General features: G+C 37.0%; 1 protein-coding gene across 2 annotated transcripts in view; it reads right to left on the bottom strand.

Annotated features, from left to right (window-relative positions):
• NCOA2 (nuclear receptor coactivator 2) overlaps positions 1-15,810 on the bottom strand; it is a 287,290-nt gene that overhangs the window by 148,436 nt on the left and 123,044 nt on the right. The gene's annotated exons all lie outside the window — the stretch shown is intronic.

Raw genomic sequence — 15,810 nt, 5'->3', positions numbered from 1 at the left:
TTGCTTTAGGCCTGTCACTTCTCAAAATCAAAGACAATGAAAAGTGATCCCAGCAGAAAAACTACAGGTGCCTCAATAACTGACTCCTCTCCATCCTGGACAAGTTAACGCATGCAGCAGAGCAATTATGATATCCCCTTCTTCCCTAACAGAGCCCATTACTTAAGACCAGCATTGCATACTCAAGATGTAGAAATTATACTTTAAAATTCATTATAAGAAAACTAAGAGAAAATTAAAAATATTTTGTTGATGTATAATATATGTAAGAAGTTAATTCTTTATCTGTCAAGAAATTTTAAGTGCTAACATAGCTGCAACGCCCACCAAGGGACTTCTTAGGTTCAACTAAACATTCAGACTTAAAAAACTATCTTAAGTAACAACCAGCACCAGCCTCCTGAGAAGGATCCAGGCAGGAACACAGCGTGCCAGCAGGGGACCACGATAGGCACACTGCTGGGGAAGCACTTTTCTGAGCATTGGTTCAGCTTCAGGCCACAATGGGCTGATGGAAGAGTTGCCTCCATAGAAGTTTCCTGTTCCATGAAAGTCAGTATTGCAAAGCCGTCAAGATCCCTCTAAGGAAATGCTCATTTATATTTCATTTACCCTCCTTTTCCAGATGCAGTTTACCTACCAGGGGTCATTTTTACCATCTGTAATGTTGCCTAGAATCATTTTTTAAAAAATATATTATATTGATTATGCTCTTACAGCTGTCCCATTTTCTCCCCCTTTATTCGACTCTGCCCTGCACACTCCCTCCTCCCCGCATTTCCCTCACATTAGTTCCTGTTCATGGGGTTGTACACATAAGTTCTTTGGCCTCTCCATTTCCTATACTATTCTTAAACTCCCCTTGTCTATTTTGTGCTGACATTTTATGCTTCTTATTCCCTGTACCTTTTCCCCCATTCTCCCCTTTTCCCCTCCCTGCTGATAACCCTCCGTGTGATCTCCATTTCTGTAATTCTCTTCCTGTTCTAGTTGTTTGCTTAGGTTGTTTTTGGTTTTTTTTTTTAGGTTCAGTTGTTGATAGTTGTGAGTTTGTTGTCATTTTACTGTTCATATCTTTGGTCTTCTTCTTTTTCTTAGGTAAGTTCCTCTAACATTTCATATAATAAAGGCTTAGTGATGATGAACTCCTTTAACTTGACCTTATCTGGGAAGAACTTTATCTGCCCTTCCATTCTAAATGAAAGTTTTGCTGGATAGAGTAATCTTGGATGTAGGTCCTTGCTTTTCGTGACTTTGAATACTTCTTTCCAGCCCCTTCTTGCCTGTAAGGTTTCTTCTGAGAAATCAGCTGACAGTCTTATGGGAACTCCTTTGTAGGTAACTGTGTCCTTTCCTCTTGCTGCTTTTAAAAATCTCTCCTTATCTTTAATCTTGGGTAATGTACTTCTGATGTGCCTTGGTGTGTGGTTTCTTGGCACCAACTTCTTTGGGACTCTCTGAGCTTCCAGGATGTCCTAGAAGTCTATTTCCTTTGCCAGATTGGGGAATTTCTTCTTCATTATTTGTTCAAATAAGTTTTCCATTTCTTGCTCTTTCTCTTCTCCTTCTGGCACCCCTATGATTTGGATGTTGGAAAGTTTAAAGATGTCCTGGAGGGTCCTAAGCTTCTCCACACTTTTTTGAATTCTTGTTCCTTCATTCCATTCTAGTTGAATGTATATTTCTTCCTTCTGCCCCAAACCGTTGATTTGAGTCCTGGTTTCCTTTCCTTCACTGTTGGTTCCCTGTACATTTCTCTTCATTTCACTTTTCATAGACTTCACTTTTTCTCATTTTGGGACCATACTCATTCTTTTCTATGCACATCCTGATTGTTACTGTTTTGAACTCTGCATGATTGGTTGGCTACCTCTTCATTGCTTGATTCTATTTTTGGAGCTTTGATCTGTTCTTTTAATAAATCCATATGTTTTTTGTCTCGGCTCACGTTACATAGTAAGGGGTGGAGCCTTAGGTATTTGCCAGGGTGGGGCAACCCATGTTGCCACATTGTGGCACTGTGTGTGGGGAAGGGGTCCAAAAGGCAACAATGCCACTTGCTCAGTTCTCTGAGGCTTTCAGTCACTTCCCCCACTACCCACAATCAAACTGGATCCTTCTGGTGCTAATTCCCAGGTGGGTGGGTTTGTGTATACTCTAGGCCCCTGTGGGTCTCTCCAACGAACTCTCTTGTGAGGCTGGGAGTTTCTCCTGCCACCAGAACCCCCACAAGTTTTTCAGTCAGAGGTTTTGAGGCTTTATTTCCCTGCCCTGGGACTCTGGGTTGTGCGGTCTGTCTCGCTCCACAGTTGTTCTTCCTGGTTATCCATACACAAATGTGGGACCGCAGGGTCCACCAGCCACTATCTCACCCGGTCCTCCAGCTGTCACCTTGCCACGTGTCCTCTTCACCCCAGCTGCCCATCTCCAACCCTCATACCAGTCTGAGTGCATGTTTCTTCTTTAACTCCTTGGTTGTCAGACTTCCATTCAGTTCAATTTTCTGGCAGTTCTGGTTATTTTTTGTTTTTAAATACGTTGTTGTCTTTCTTTTGGTTGTGCAAGGAGGCAAAGTATATCTACCTACGCCTCCATCTTGGCTGGTAGTACCAAGAATCACAGGTGATATATAGTCTTATTGGATTACCAAAGAAACAGTTACAGAGTTAACCAAAGGTTAAAAATGCCAACCTGCACAGAACACAGACGACGATCAGTAGACTTACCAGGGTGATCTCTGCATGAGGTATATAAAAGCCTAATCGCTATGTTGTACACCTGAAACTAATAAAACATTGCATGTCAACTGTAATTTTTAAATGCCAACCTGAAGTAAATGATACATATCAACAACTATAAACCAGTATGAAAAGATCCCCAATAGAAAAATGAGCAAAATATATAAACAGGCAATTCAGAAGAACCAAAATGGCCAATGTATAAACTCAATAGTAATCACAGAATGCATATTAAAACTAAAATGAAATATTATTCTGCACCATTAAAATTGTCAATATTTTAAGTCATTATGTGATTTAGGAATTATATATCCCGCAACCTAGCAATTACTATACACACTCAAAGTGCCATGCACAAAAACATTTGCTCCTGGGATGCTTATACTTGCAAAAAAATTATAAATAAACTAAATGTTATCAGAAGTTTAATGGACGAAGTGTAATATGCTCATATAATGGAGTACTGCAAGTCTGACCTGCAAATACATGGATATTATCTCAAAAAAACATGTTACGGGAAAAAGGCCAAGTTGCAGAACAATATGAACAATATGATACTATTTAATTAAGCTTTAAAACATAGAAAATGATACCAAATATTATAAACAGTTAAATACACACAAAGAAAAAGTAAAAAGTAAAACTAAAAAGTGTAGGTACAATAAACAAATTCAGAATAGCAGTTACCTCTGGGGGGGGGGAAAAGAAAGATAATGGCATAAATAATCAAAACCAAGGGGGTTGAAAAACCATTACAATTTTTACTACTTAAAGAAGAAAACCCATTTAAAATCCAGATTAGGAGAATGCCATTCCTTGGCAGTCCTTGATCAGAACACACTAACAGGATGCTGGTTTTCAGATAACTTTACGACTACTATTCTATTCATAATTCTGTTTTGTTATATAGACTTTCTCTTTTCTAAAACAGTTAAGTAACCAGGTTCTGACAGGTTTGCTGTTGAAGCCAGCACCCCTCAGTCCAGTGGACATTCCAGGCCAGACCCCCTGTTCTAGACCAGGTCTCACTGTTCTTTTTGCCTCTAGTCTATTTCTCTCCATTTGTTCCCCAAAGCACCCTGTGTACCAAGAGCAAATCAATCATCATCAAATGTCACTTTGGTACCATATTTTCGGACTATAAGACGCACCCCCCAAATATGGGAGGAAAATGGGGGTACATCTTAATAGTCCAAATGTAACCTACCTGGCTCACAGGGAGGGGGTCGGCGGTGGAACAGGGTTTTTTCCCCTATTTTCCCCCTCTAAAACCTAGGTATGTCTTATGGTCCAGTGTGTCTTATAGTCCAAAAAATATGGTAATATCACTCATCAGATCATGGAATTTAAATTTTTAATGGCAGCTATTGCTTAGAGAATGAAAGGCAAACACTTTAACCTAGCATTTGAAGTCCTCAAAGCCTGGCTCAAAGCTGTATGTCTAGTGGTACTTTCTACTGCTTTACAAGAAGGGTCTCTCTGGCCAATGCCCTGTTCAAAACCCTGCACCGGCTCTGCTCCTCCTTCTTCCTCTTTGTTCAAGCTGTGTCTCCTGCCCAGAATGCCACCTCTCCAACACCACCTCTCTCCAGGTATCCAAATCTTAGCTGTCTTCCAAGCCTTTGTCACAAGCTTTATGTCCCCCCTAAATCCCTCCCTAACCAATTTACCCTATTTTGGACTCATTTGTTCATTCATTCATTCATTCACTCATACATTCATTCATTCAAAGACTTATTAGATGTAGGCATGTGGCAGAAGACATAGTTTGGGGGGCACACAGAGCACCTATGTATATTATATATAAATTTAAAACATTTTTGGTCTTTCCGTTAATATATATGTGAACCTCAGCTATTCTATAAGCTTCTTAAAGATGAGGCGCTCATTTTATCCCACAGAGCAACTACCAGTACATTGTAGTGGTAAGGGTTCAATAAATATTTTCTGGTTAAATAAATTTTGAAACGATACGGCTATGGGACCTAATTTTAAAAAAAAACTTTATGGATTGATTTTCAGAGAGAGGAAGGGGGAAAAACGGGAGGGAAGAGAAAGAGAGAGAGAGAGAGAGATTTCAATTTGTTGTCCCATTTATTTATGCACTCATTGGTTTATTCTTGTATGTGCCCTGACCAGGGGTCGAACCCCCAACCCTGGTGTATTGGGACAATGCTCTAACCAACTGAGCTACCAGGCCAGGGTATGTGATCTAATTTTTTGACCAAAAAAATTAATGTTTATCCTTGGAGCTTTGAATAATTACATTTTCTTGTGATACACATCTGTACAATAAGAACAATGGACTTGGAGTCAGAAGGTCTGTGCTTGAACTTGGGCTCCACTACTTACCACCTCTGGCCATATAATTCTTTCTCTCAATAATTTATAAAATGAAAATATTGACACATACCTGAGGAGACTATCATAACTGTTAGGAGAAATAAGTAAATTAGGAAAAGACCTAAGTTATTATGCTAGAAAAATGTCACTACTCATTCATTAATACAACTGATAATTGCTAGGCTATTCTTATTGATGCCAATATCCTCACTTCCTAAAAGAGTTTATAAAGGTCCATTCCCTCTCTGCTGGGTGATAGAAAAGATGTCTTTGACTAATTTATGAAAGAAAGGAGAACCCCCCAAAAATAACCAATTAAAATATTTTCAATGTTAAGTAATAATCTCTTAAAGCCATAAAATTATTCTATTTAAGGAATGTCTTAATCTTTCTATTTGTCACATCAAATACAAACAGTAGGCAACATATACATATATATATATGCTAAGCGCCAATGAAAATGGTAATTGGAATAGAGATTATAAACTTACTCATTAGAATAAATATCTCAGTAAAGTTTTTATTTCCTTTTATATAAATTCATTCTATATTTGACTTCCTGTTCGAAGTAGAACATATGGGAATTCATTAACAATTGACTAGCTGGCATACCTGGTTTTAGAAGAATTATTAACCTCTTTTATAAATCCCTGATGTTCCTGCTAGGCAGAGTTGCCCATATGAGAAGCTGCTCCTGAAATCACTTTCTACAATTTGTAGTCTGTCCTGTGATCTTCCGGAGTTCATTCTGTAAACCACCATTTGTTCTCTGTTCTCAATGTCTTCATGGACAAGGGCCATTCCTCCCACTCAGTAGTGCCAGAGATTTCTCACGGCCACTCCATTTCAACAACCTGGGAAGCTCACTGAGACCCACCCTAAAAGCTAATTTAGTAGACCAATTTGCCTAGAATGTACCCTCTAAATTTAATGATACTCCGTCTGGCCATTGTTACATGATGTTGCAACAAACAGAAGTTTGTGCATTTGCCATATAGGTTGTAGGCAAAATCTTACATTAGGCACAATTTAATTATTTATTCCTCTCTTTTCTTTCCAGGTCACATTTTCTATACCACAGTGAAAAATCTAGGTAACTACTATGTAATATTGAATATTATGGGCTCTGATGCCAGGTCTGTTCAAATCTGGCTGTACTGGTTACTAGGTGTGTTACCTTAGAAACTTATTTCACCTCTTCATGCCTCAGTTTCCACCACCAGTACCTCAAAGGGCTGTAATATTAAATGAGTTAGTGTACATAAAACAGAATAGCACTTGATATGAATTCTGTATAAATTCTGTACTTTTAATGGGAAGTAACACCAGTTACTAGAGGAAAAACTGAAAGTATAGTTTCAATGCTTAAACAATGAGATTGAGCAAGTATCTTTCTGGTGAGAAGACCCTTTTAAGCTTATAAAAATATAAATACAACATTACCAGCCATCTCCTCAGCTTCTCTGTGTTTTTTCTAATAATTGTATTCCCTTCTATCATTTTAATAAGGAAAATGTTCATTAGGAAAAAAATGTAAAATATTGGGAAAAGTAAAAAAAGAAGGGAAACACATATTTCCACTATCTAAAGATACTATTTAACATTGTGATGTATTATTTACAGGACTAGTTGAACAAAATACATTAAAAAAATCACTGGTATAAAATTGAATCTCATCATTTCTACTTAATAGCATCAAGAAGTATTTTTCCTCAGTCTTTGAATATATAATTTTTAATAGTACCATAAAATTCCAAGTGGAGTCCATATATTTCAAAGCAAACATGGACAGAACTTTTTGTAACAACTGCAATCATGTCACTGATTGCAGTGTCATTAACACTTAAGCACACTTGCCATTAAAGGATGGTAAACAGCATCTACATTCAAGCATGTGCTGACTGTTCTCTATAGTACAAATATTTGCATCATTCTATTATTTGGTATAGCCAAAACAAAAACTATAGCATCAAACTAATATGCGCAAGAAGACAAAAATATTAAACAAAGTTGTGGATTCAACTTAAATGCTAACTTTTGTAAGAATTATTTCCAATTTTTCACTAGAAACAAAGACAAAGCAATGAACAACTTTAATCAATATACAGCATATATATATTTACATTACTGATTTAAAGCAAGTCAATCTAAAATTATCCACAACAGCCCTGGCTGGTGTGGTTCTGTGGATTGAGCGCCAGCCTGCAAACCAAAGGGTCGCCAGTTCAATTCCTGGTCAGGGCACACGCCTGGATTGCTGGCGAGGTCCCCAGTAGGGGGCATGTGAGAGGCAACCACATATGGATGTTTCTCTCCTTCTCTTTCTCCCTCCCTTCCCCTCTTCCTAAAAATAAATAAATAAAACCTTTAAAAAAATAAATTTATCCACAATAAAAATACATAGATGTGCCTATGTTGAAACTTTAATATTTAATCTAATAGCTTAAGAGTGCCTTGGTCATGAGAGGTTTTAAAAATACATATACACATACTTACTAAAACCCTAATTACTAATTTTGCCAGACTCAACATATAGCACTTTACTTTGTGTGATTTACATATATTGTGGAATGATTACCACAATGAGATTCATTAACATCCATTATCTCATATAGATAAATAAAAAGAACAAAATTTCTCCTCGTGATGAGAACTCTAAGGATCTATGTGCTCTTAAAAACTTTCCTACATATCATATGACATACAGTCATGCTACACATTACATCCCTGGTACTTTTTTTGTACACTACATCCCCATGCCTTATTTATTTTATAACTGGAAGTTTGTACCTCTTGACCTTTTTCACCTACCGCATTTACCCAGCCCCAACCTCCTCCCCTCAGGCAATTACCAATCTGTTCTATGTATATACACCACTTTGGCTAAGAGAAACCAGTGCAAATTTCATTTACAGAAACCAGTGTAAATGTTTCATTTACAGAAACAACTAGGGAAGCACCATGGTTTGATAATATGAGCCACTGAACTGGGAAGTTGAGAAGCTGGATTCATGACCCAGCACATCCTGTAAGTAACTATGCAACAGCCAGAAAACTGTTTACTAACTATAGGCCTTAACTTTAAAGAATTTAAATGATTCCCAGGGCCTCTTCCAGCTCTAAAATAAAGATGGCAAGAAATAAAGATGATTTTAGTACCATCAACTGACATGCAAATTATTCTGTACCATAGGACAGACAATTCTTAACTAGTAATGGAAATCATATCCTAATACCTGGAATTATGTCCAGTGCTGTCCCACACGCTCTGTATTTCTTTACTATATAATACTAAAACCATACTAAATAATACTAAAACCATACTAAAACTGTATGGCTTTTCTTTAAAAGTAAACAAAAGAAACATTAAAAATTCTGCTTTAGTCTTTTCTGCCACCTTGGCTCCCCTATTCCTTCTAACAACAATGAAAAATGGAAAGTAAACGTTTGATGTTACTCTTATTGAAGAAACTTACATTTACGTTTCTGGTGCACAAGGAAACCTATTTTGAAATCTGCCTACTCAATAGACATTAATACAGTCTGTTCAAGTAAATCTTCTTGCATAGTTAATCAAAAGGAACCCCCTACGTGATCATGCTTGAATTCATTCATTGTGATCAAATACCTATGAGCAATTAGTTTAAAGATAAAGACCATGATAATGAATTTATTAAAATAGAGTACTGCTTGGTAGGATTTCTCAAAGCAGATTAACTTAACTAAAAATCTATGAATGTGCTTTAGAATGCTGATTTAATTAATGCTTTGTTTGTAATATGCAATAAAAGGGAAGATATATGTTGAAAATATATTTTGTCACATTAAAAAAAGCAACACAGGCATTTGCTTTTTTTTTTTAAATAAAGAATTTTCTTAAAGCGAAGAGAAGCCCTCTTTTTGCCATCTCTCAAACAGTAAACATTCACTTCTAGTCCTGATTACATACAAGATTCAGTACAGTAAGTGACAGATTTGCCATGAATTTTTTTGTTTGTTTGTTAATAGAAAATAGTAAGTTCAAAGAAGTGGGAGAAAAGTTAAGCACCAGAGTACTGTCAAGGGGACTGAGATTATTAACATTAATTTTTTACGTGTTTCAACTGACTAAATGTACCTGTAATTGGGACTCTGGCTGCAAACTGAAACGGCTATGCTTATGTGAGGATTGTGTAATAAGCAGTCATTATGCTCGTTCTCTTGTGCTGTCTAATGGGAAAACTGAGAAGCTCTTTCCCCTTTTTAAATTAAATGCTTTTAATAAAGAAAGATTTTAGGGAAACAAATACTCAACTTCTTAAGCTGTAAATTACTAAAAGCTGCTCTCACTGGACTAGAGTATGGAGAAACTAGAGTGACTTAAATGTTTTCCAGAGCTCACACATCAGTGCTTTCAACAACAAAAAGTAAAACCAGAACCATGTCAGCACTCTGTTTGGCCGAGCTTTAGACAAAGAGTGAAGGACAGGACAGTGTGGCGAGATCTTCGCCAGTCCTGGCATGGACAGAAACACCACAGCACACCGTAATGACCATCTGTTTCTGACCGTGTATGTCTGTCTGTACACCTGCTCAAAAGGCCTGCATTTGCAAACATGGCTTCTACGCAGTACACTATCAGGACTTCGCCTCACTCTTGCATCTCACTGCCTAATGCGGGAAGGTCCTAACTAAAACCCTTTCACTCTCCAGAGAAAATACTTTCCACAGGAAAAATGTTATAGAGATTCAATAAATTGGATAAGGACACTGGAAAATTGCACAGATTCTATGCACATGTATAACTACCAAAAGAAAATATTAAAAAGTACAAATTCTGAGTCCACTAATTTCCAAGTTATGGAATTTTACCTATAAACACTTGAAAAGTGGAGTTTTGAAAAGACACAGTTTTTGAACTTCAGAATGTGTTCAAACTTGGCCAAATCTGTGGGATCTCTGGAACATCAAGCTTTTTCACTTTTCTTCTCCCATCTTTAAATTGCTTATAAACTTTCATCAGCAGTATTCTGCTGCAGGTACAGACATGGCTAAAATGCATTGATTCATCCTAAAAGGAGGGATGTTTACAGAAATTAAGCCAGGTTCAGTCAAAGCAGAACACATGCTTCAACATGAAAGCCCTGCCCCCTCCTCCAAAACATCCTTGCAGCGTCTAATTTAGCTTCATGTCTTTTCTACTCCTCCTTTAATTTCTCCCTGTCATCTTGGTTTATATTACTATGTGCTTTTCCTTTGATAACAGCAATTTTCAAAGGCTAAAGAATTTTTTTCCTGACCATAGATTTAATATAGCAGTCTGATAAAGGATTGGTCTAAGAGCAGAGAATCCCTTTGCTCCACCTCCTAACATCTGTCACAAGAGTCAGATTACAAATCAACTCAAATGAGGGGATCAAGGGATGTGTAAATGAAGAGGGAACACAAGGAAAAGGAAAAACTGGTGGTTAGTGGTTAGGTTATCTATAGAAACAATAATATAATTTCTTTCCTTTATTTGATAGAAGCATATAAAGGAACATCATGTTAGAAATAACATTAAACTGAATGTTTAATGTTTAAAAAAAGGACTAAGTAATTTCCTAAATAAAAATCCTCTTTGAAAATATAAAATAATAATCCTTTTATTAAATCTATGGAGATTAAAACACATATAGATATTTTCAAAGAAAATGGTCTTTTCATCCTCAGTTTTTATAATCATTTCTAACACCATCAGAAATATTACAGAGAAATACATTAATTACAAACTGACTTATACAATGTATGTAGCTATATATGCATTTTACTAGACAAATAATTTTACTTTTGGTATTTTATATTTTAAAACTGGCCTGCGAACTGCTTTTAATAATTGTTTGTCAATTTTCTAAGTGTACTGCAATGGGGGAAAGTAATCAGTAACTACTTATGGACTGCCAAACTATACTTCTAATTTTAAATGATGGTAAGAGTAGCCTAAGGCAATTAGCAAACATTTCAGAAATTTCACAGTCTAAATGGTTTTAACTTACAACTTCATGCAGAGAAAACGATGGAAGGAAGGAAGGAAGAAGGGAAGGAAGGAAGGAAGGAAGGAAGGAAGGAAGGAAGGGAGGGAGGGAGGGAAGGAGGGAGGGAGACACATCAAGGAAACATTTAACTAAAGTAACAATAAAAACTTTTAAAAGGCTGAAATTTTTAGGTTGAATGTATTTGATAGTTCTCTAGTATATACAAGTACCCAAAAGGCAATTCGGATTCAACTTTACCCCATTAAAACAGTGAAGTTCCCAAAGTGTACAGGGTGTAACCTGATCATAATTGCTGTGAAGGGTGAGAGTTGACTAAATCTTGATGCTAAATCTTGCCATCTGTAGGTGCTTTACACATCCCCAGTTTTAGGGATTTTTTTTCAGTAGGGTCAAAAGTTTACAGTATATTTTTCCACTCATTACCAATCACAAAATTCTTTTACCGTATGTCATCTTAGAACAATACTCTGAACAATTTGGGTACTACCCAATCGCTCAAGTTTATGCAACAACAGGAACGCTATCTCCAAATCCATTTCACATGCCTATTGTAGACACAGTTTTTAATGAGTAGGCAAGTAATATTTATTTCTGTATTTAGCAAAAGTACTGAATTTCCCCAAAACAATTCTCCCAAAGATACCACTTTTAGACTAAAAACTCCTTTACAAAACCACTGATGGCTTATAACCCAACAATTCACATTTAAAAGAAATGCATTCATACACAGGATGTCAATTTCATTGTCGCTAAGTAAACTCTACTATTATTCACGCTGCTCGCTAATCCCACTCATTTCACCTTAACTGCTCACAACAGAAACATGGACGCACCATCTCCCATGACTGGGATTCTAGACTAGAGAACTATCATAGAGAGTGAGACCAACAAGTTTTATTCTACAATTAAACATATTAAAATGTCTGTATATAAAGAGCCTGTGAGTATCTAACAAAAGGGCCCTTTCACCCAGGCAGTTGAGTTGGCCTGTTAGCAAGCAACCTAAAATTCAAATATAGGTACAAACATGCCATTTTCTAAAATTCTCTCATTTTACAGTTTTATTTCTCTCACTTACAGTTATCAAACTTTACTTGCCAAACTCTATCCTTAATTATTCACAGAAATTGCCAGTAAATTAAAATCATCACCATAAATTCAGTAGGACTCATGGGAAAGCAGGTAAGGGTGAAGAAAGTCCTTAAAAACAAAGAAAGCACTAAAATAACTTAAAGTTCAGCTTATAAAATAATTGTATACCTAAAAATAACTATGAATCACGTAAACCTGAATTTTAGTTTCAGTATATAAGAATTTAATATTTAAAAGAACCCCTCTGAGCCCTTTTTAAAAGTGAGTAATCTGGCAGTACAAATGATCAAACCCTACAAATTGCTTATGTAGGAATCTGATATATTAAAAAACAAGGTAAATCAATGTAATATTATTCTAATTTAAAACACCCCCTCCCAGCTAACTGAAGAGGAACAAGTTAAGTGAGGAAAATATGAAAGAAATTTTGAATTAATGTTTCTAATTAGCAGGGGCTTTTCACATAGACTTAAAAGCAAATTTTCCTTTCCTGATTAATTAGAACATCACACAAAGAACTAGATTCTAATTGGTAATTCTTTCAGAGAACTAGGAAGGGGCAGATGTGACTGACAAACAGCAGAAGACATATTCTCCAATGAAAATAATTGCAACAAAAATCCTGTTATAGCCACATGGTATTATAGATACAGAGATAGACGGTGGTTCCTGTGTTTAAAAAGAACATTTTTAAGAATTACAAAGGCTGTGTGGTTGGTGGTGTGGCAGAAATCTTTTGGCCAAAAAATAAGCTTACTCTGCTCAAAATAATACGAAACTTTGCGAAGAGCTTTTGATCAACTTAGACAGAAGGTCAAACAGTGACTGAAAAGACTTTTAAAAGTATCTAGAATTGTTCTTCTTTCTATTAATGAATCCCTAAGTATCCGACATATTTCAACGTTTGCCATCAATTTAAATAGGAGAATTTTACAATACACTAAGAGAATACCAGTTACTTCCTCCAAGATATAAAGAGGCACATCACTAATATGAAATGGATATGCCTAAATTAAATGAAGAGAAAATGAAGGGAAAATTTGGGACAGGACCCACAACAGCACTGCAATTAAAAAGATAAGGGAAGGAAATTCTCAGGGAAGAGAAATAAATCCTCCAGCCTCTTAGATGAGGGACTTGCTCTTGGAGGCGAAAAAAAGTTTAACATTAAAGGGTAGCAAATTGAAGGCATTTCAGAAGCAAATTCAAAAATACTGCAGCAAAGTCTTCTGAGTGCCAAATTTTAAGTATATGTACACCAACTAGTTTCAAAACAATTCTCTGCAGTGCCAATACACAGACCTTTTAAAAGCAGAGACATCAAGTACATACACAAGGCATCTTAAAATTTCTTGTATTTTTTCATTCTTTACTAGCCACACATTCTACCTTACATTTTGCTGTCTCACTTTACAAGTAAAATAATTTTATAATGAATTATAAAAAAAACTAATAAAATGCTTAATCCATATTGTAGTATGAGCCTGGATATCCAAAGGGGACAAAGCCTGGGCTTTTGTAGGATCTATTCTTCCCTCTCTGAACATCCAATTATTACCTTCCTACCAATTTGCATTAGTATCACCCAAAGCTCCTCCTCCCTATCACCTCCACCCCCTCAGTTCACATCCTCATCTCACCTGGGTTACTTCAATAGCCTAAATCTGTCTCAGCCTCCAGCCTTGCCCTCCTCTACTCCATTCACCAAATTGCAGGATATTCATTCTAAAATACAAATTTCATCATTTCATTTCCAGGCATCAAATTCTTCAATGGATCCCCATGGTACTCGATTAAAGTAAAAATGCCTTAGCAAGTACAGGACTCTTAGGTGATCTTGCCCCACTAACCTCTGCAATCTTGATCCCTGACTACTTCTGTTGCAGGTACAAGGAACTAATTTAATTCATTACTCTCTCTCACCACTGGACCTTTGTACATGCTGCCCTCTGAGCTTGGAGCTGCCCCCTCCACCCCTGTGCACATTCCCCTTAGCCAAAGAACTGTTTACCTCTATCTTTTTATACACCATCATCTCTAAGATGATATTAGCTCCAAGTGAGCAAAATGTGTCTTTTCTCATAGCTAGTGGATCCAGCACAATGAATGGCATAGAGCTGAACACTAGACACAGACTTATGGCTTTGATAAGAAAGTGCTTATTAATGGCATACCTGAATAATTCCCCTGAATAAGTGGAACTTCTCTAGGCTCTGGGCTTGAAAAATAATTTGGCAAAGAAACACAAAACACACAAACCACAGTCTTGGTTGCCTATCACCAGGAGCCCAGCAACACTCACTGTCAGGTCATAGGGGTGGTTCCCAGTGGAAATGACACCTACCCTTCTGCACAGCCCCTCATGTGCCCGGCAACTAGCCAAGTGCTTGTTCTACCCCAGGACCCCGGGCAGGACTGGTTCAGAAGTAGACGGGTCATAAAAGGTGGACCAGTGAGTCGGTCCTGTGGTTTTTGTTGGAGCTGTCAGAAAAATGCTCTTTAAAAAAGGGCAACACTGCCTGTTAAAAAGATGTAAGTTAGAGCTTCTCAGGACCTTCTCTGCTATCCCATAAGTCCTAATTGAAAAAAGAAGCCAACACAGAGGAAAGTGGAGACAAAAGAGAGAAGGTCCCAGCGACATCATTAAATCCTCTCACCCAGATGTGCCCAGAGACAGCTGCAGCCTTAAACTCCCACTTGTATGAGAAGTAAATTCCAGTTTTGCTCATACTGGTTTTCACTGGGGTTCTTTTGGGCAGTCAAAGAGTCCACGGCCACAGGTCAGGAATCATCCGCCTGTGTCAGCCTATAACTAGGCATCAAAATTCATTTGTTTTCTAGGTAATCAATTTGAAAAAAAAAAAACAAAAACTGAAGGATTAGGTCTGGTTATGTAGAATTCTTCCCCATTTCACACACGATGTAGGAGTAGTGAATTTTATACTCAGTCTACCAACTATTTCCCTATGGGTGAAGGAAGAAGGGTGGGGACAGTTTTTCTGAATAAAGTGTACATGAAATGTTACAAAATTGGGACTTCATCTAAGTTATACTTATTTTGTTGGAAAGATACTGAAATGAAGACATTATCTTTATCCTTCAGTGACTTTTAGAGTATAGTAGAATGAACAACATGACAAAGAAAAATCAGAAAATCAGGTTTGAATGCTAGTATCCACACTATGTAGCCTACCAGACTCTTCTTCCTAAAGCACGGTTTTGTGTAACACCGTTGGCAGCTTCCAATTACATATAGGAGTGCATGTGGGCTGTGTGGAAAGAATGGCACATCAGACACAGTTACTTGCAGAGATAAGAAGGGGAGTGAAAGAGTATGTATATGTCAGTTGCCCTGGTTATGGAATCATCTAAGGAAGATGTTAAGCATCATCATGAGCTAGTCATTAACATTTAAGAAAAATATATTTAAAATCCCAGGCGTGAAAGACCTTTCTGTAGCTGTAGTAACTTAAATCCCTGTTTATTCAAGAAACATAAGCAGCTGTTAATATAGAAAACTGTATTATGCTGTGGCCTCAAGGATGCTATTATCCTAGTAGCTCAAGGGAAAGATAAGTTAACTGCAAGTGGCTAGGGAATATTCCCAGAAAGGACCCTATACT

This window comes from Desmodus rotundus, chromosome 8 (genome assembly GCF_022682495.2).
Source record: "Desmodus rotundus isolate HL8 chromosome 8, HLdesRot8A.1, whole genome shotgun sequence".
In the NCBI taxonomy this organism is placed as follows: Eukaryota; Metazoa; Chordata; class Mammalia; order Chiroptera; family Phyllostomidae; genus Desmodus; species Desmodus rotundus.
This window is presented reverse-complemented; position numbering and strand designations above follow the sequence as displayed.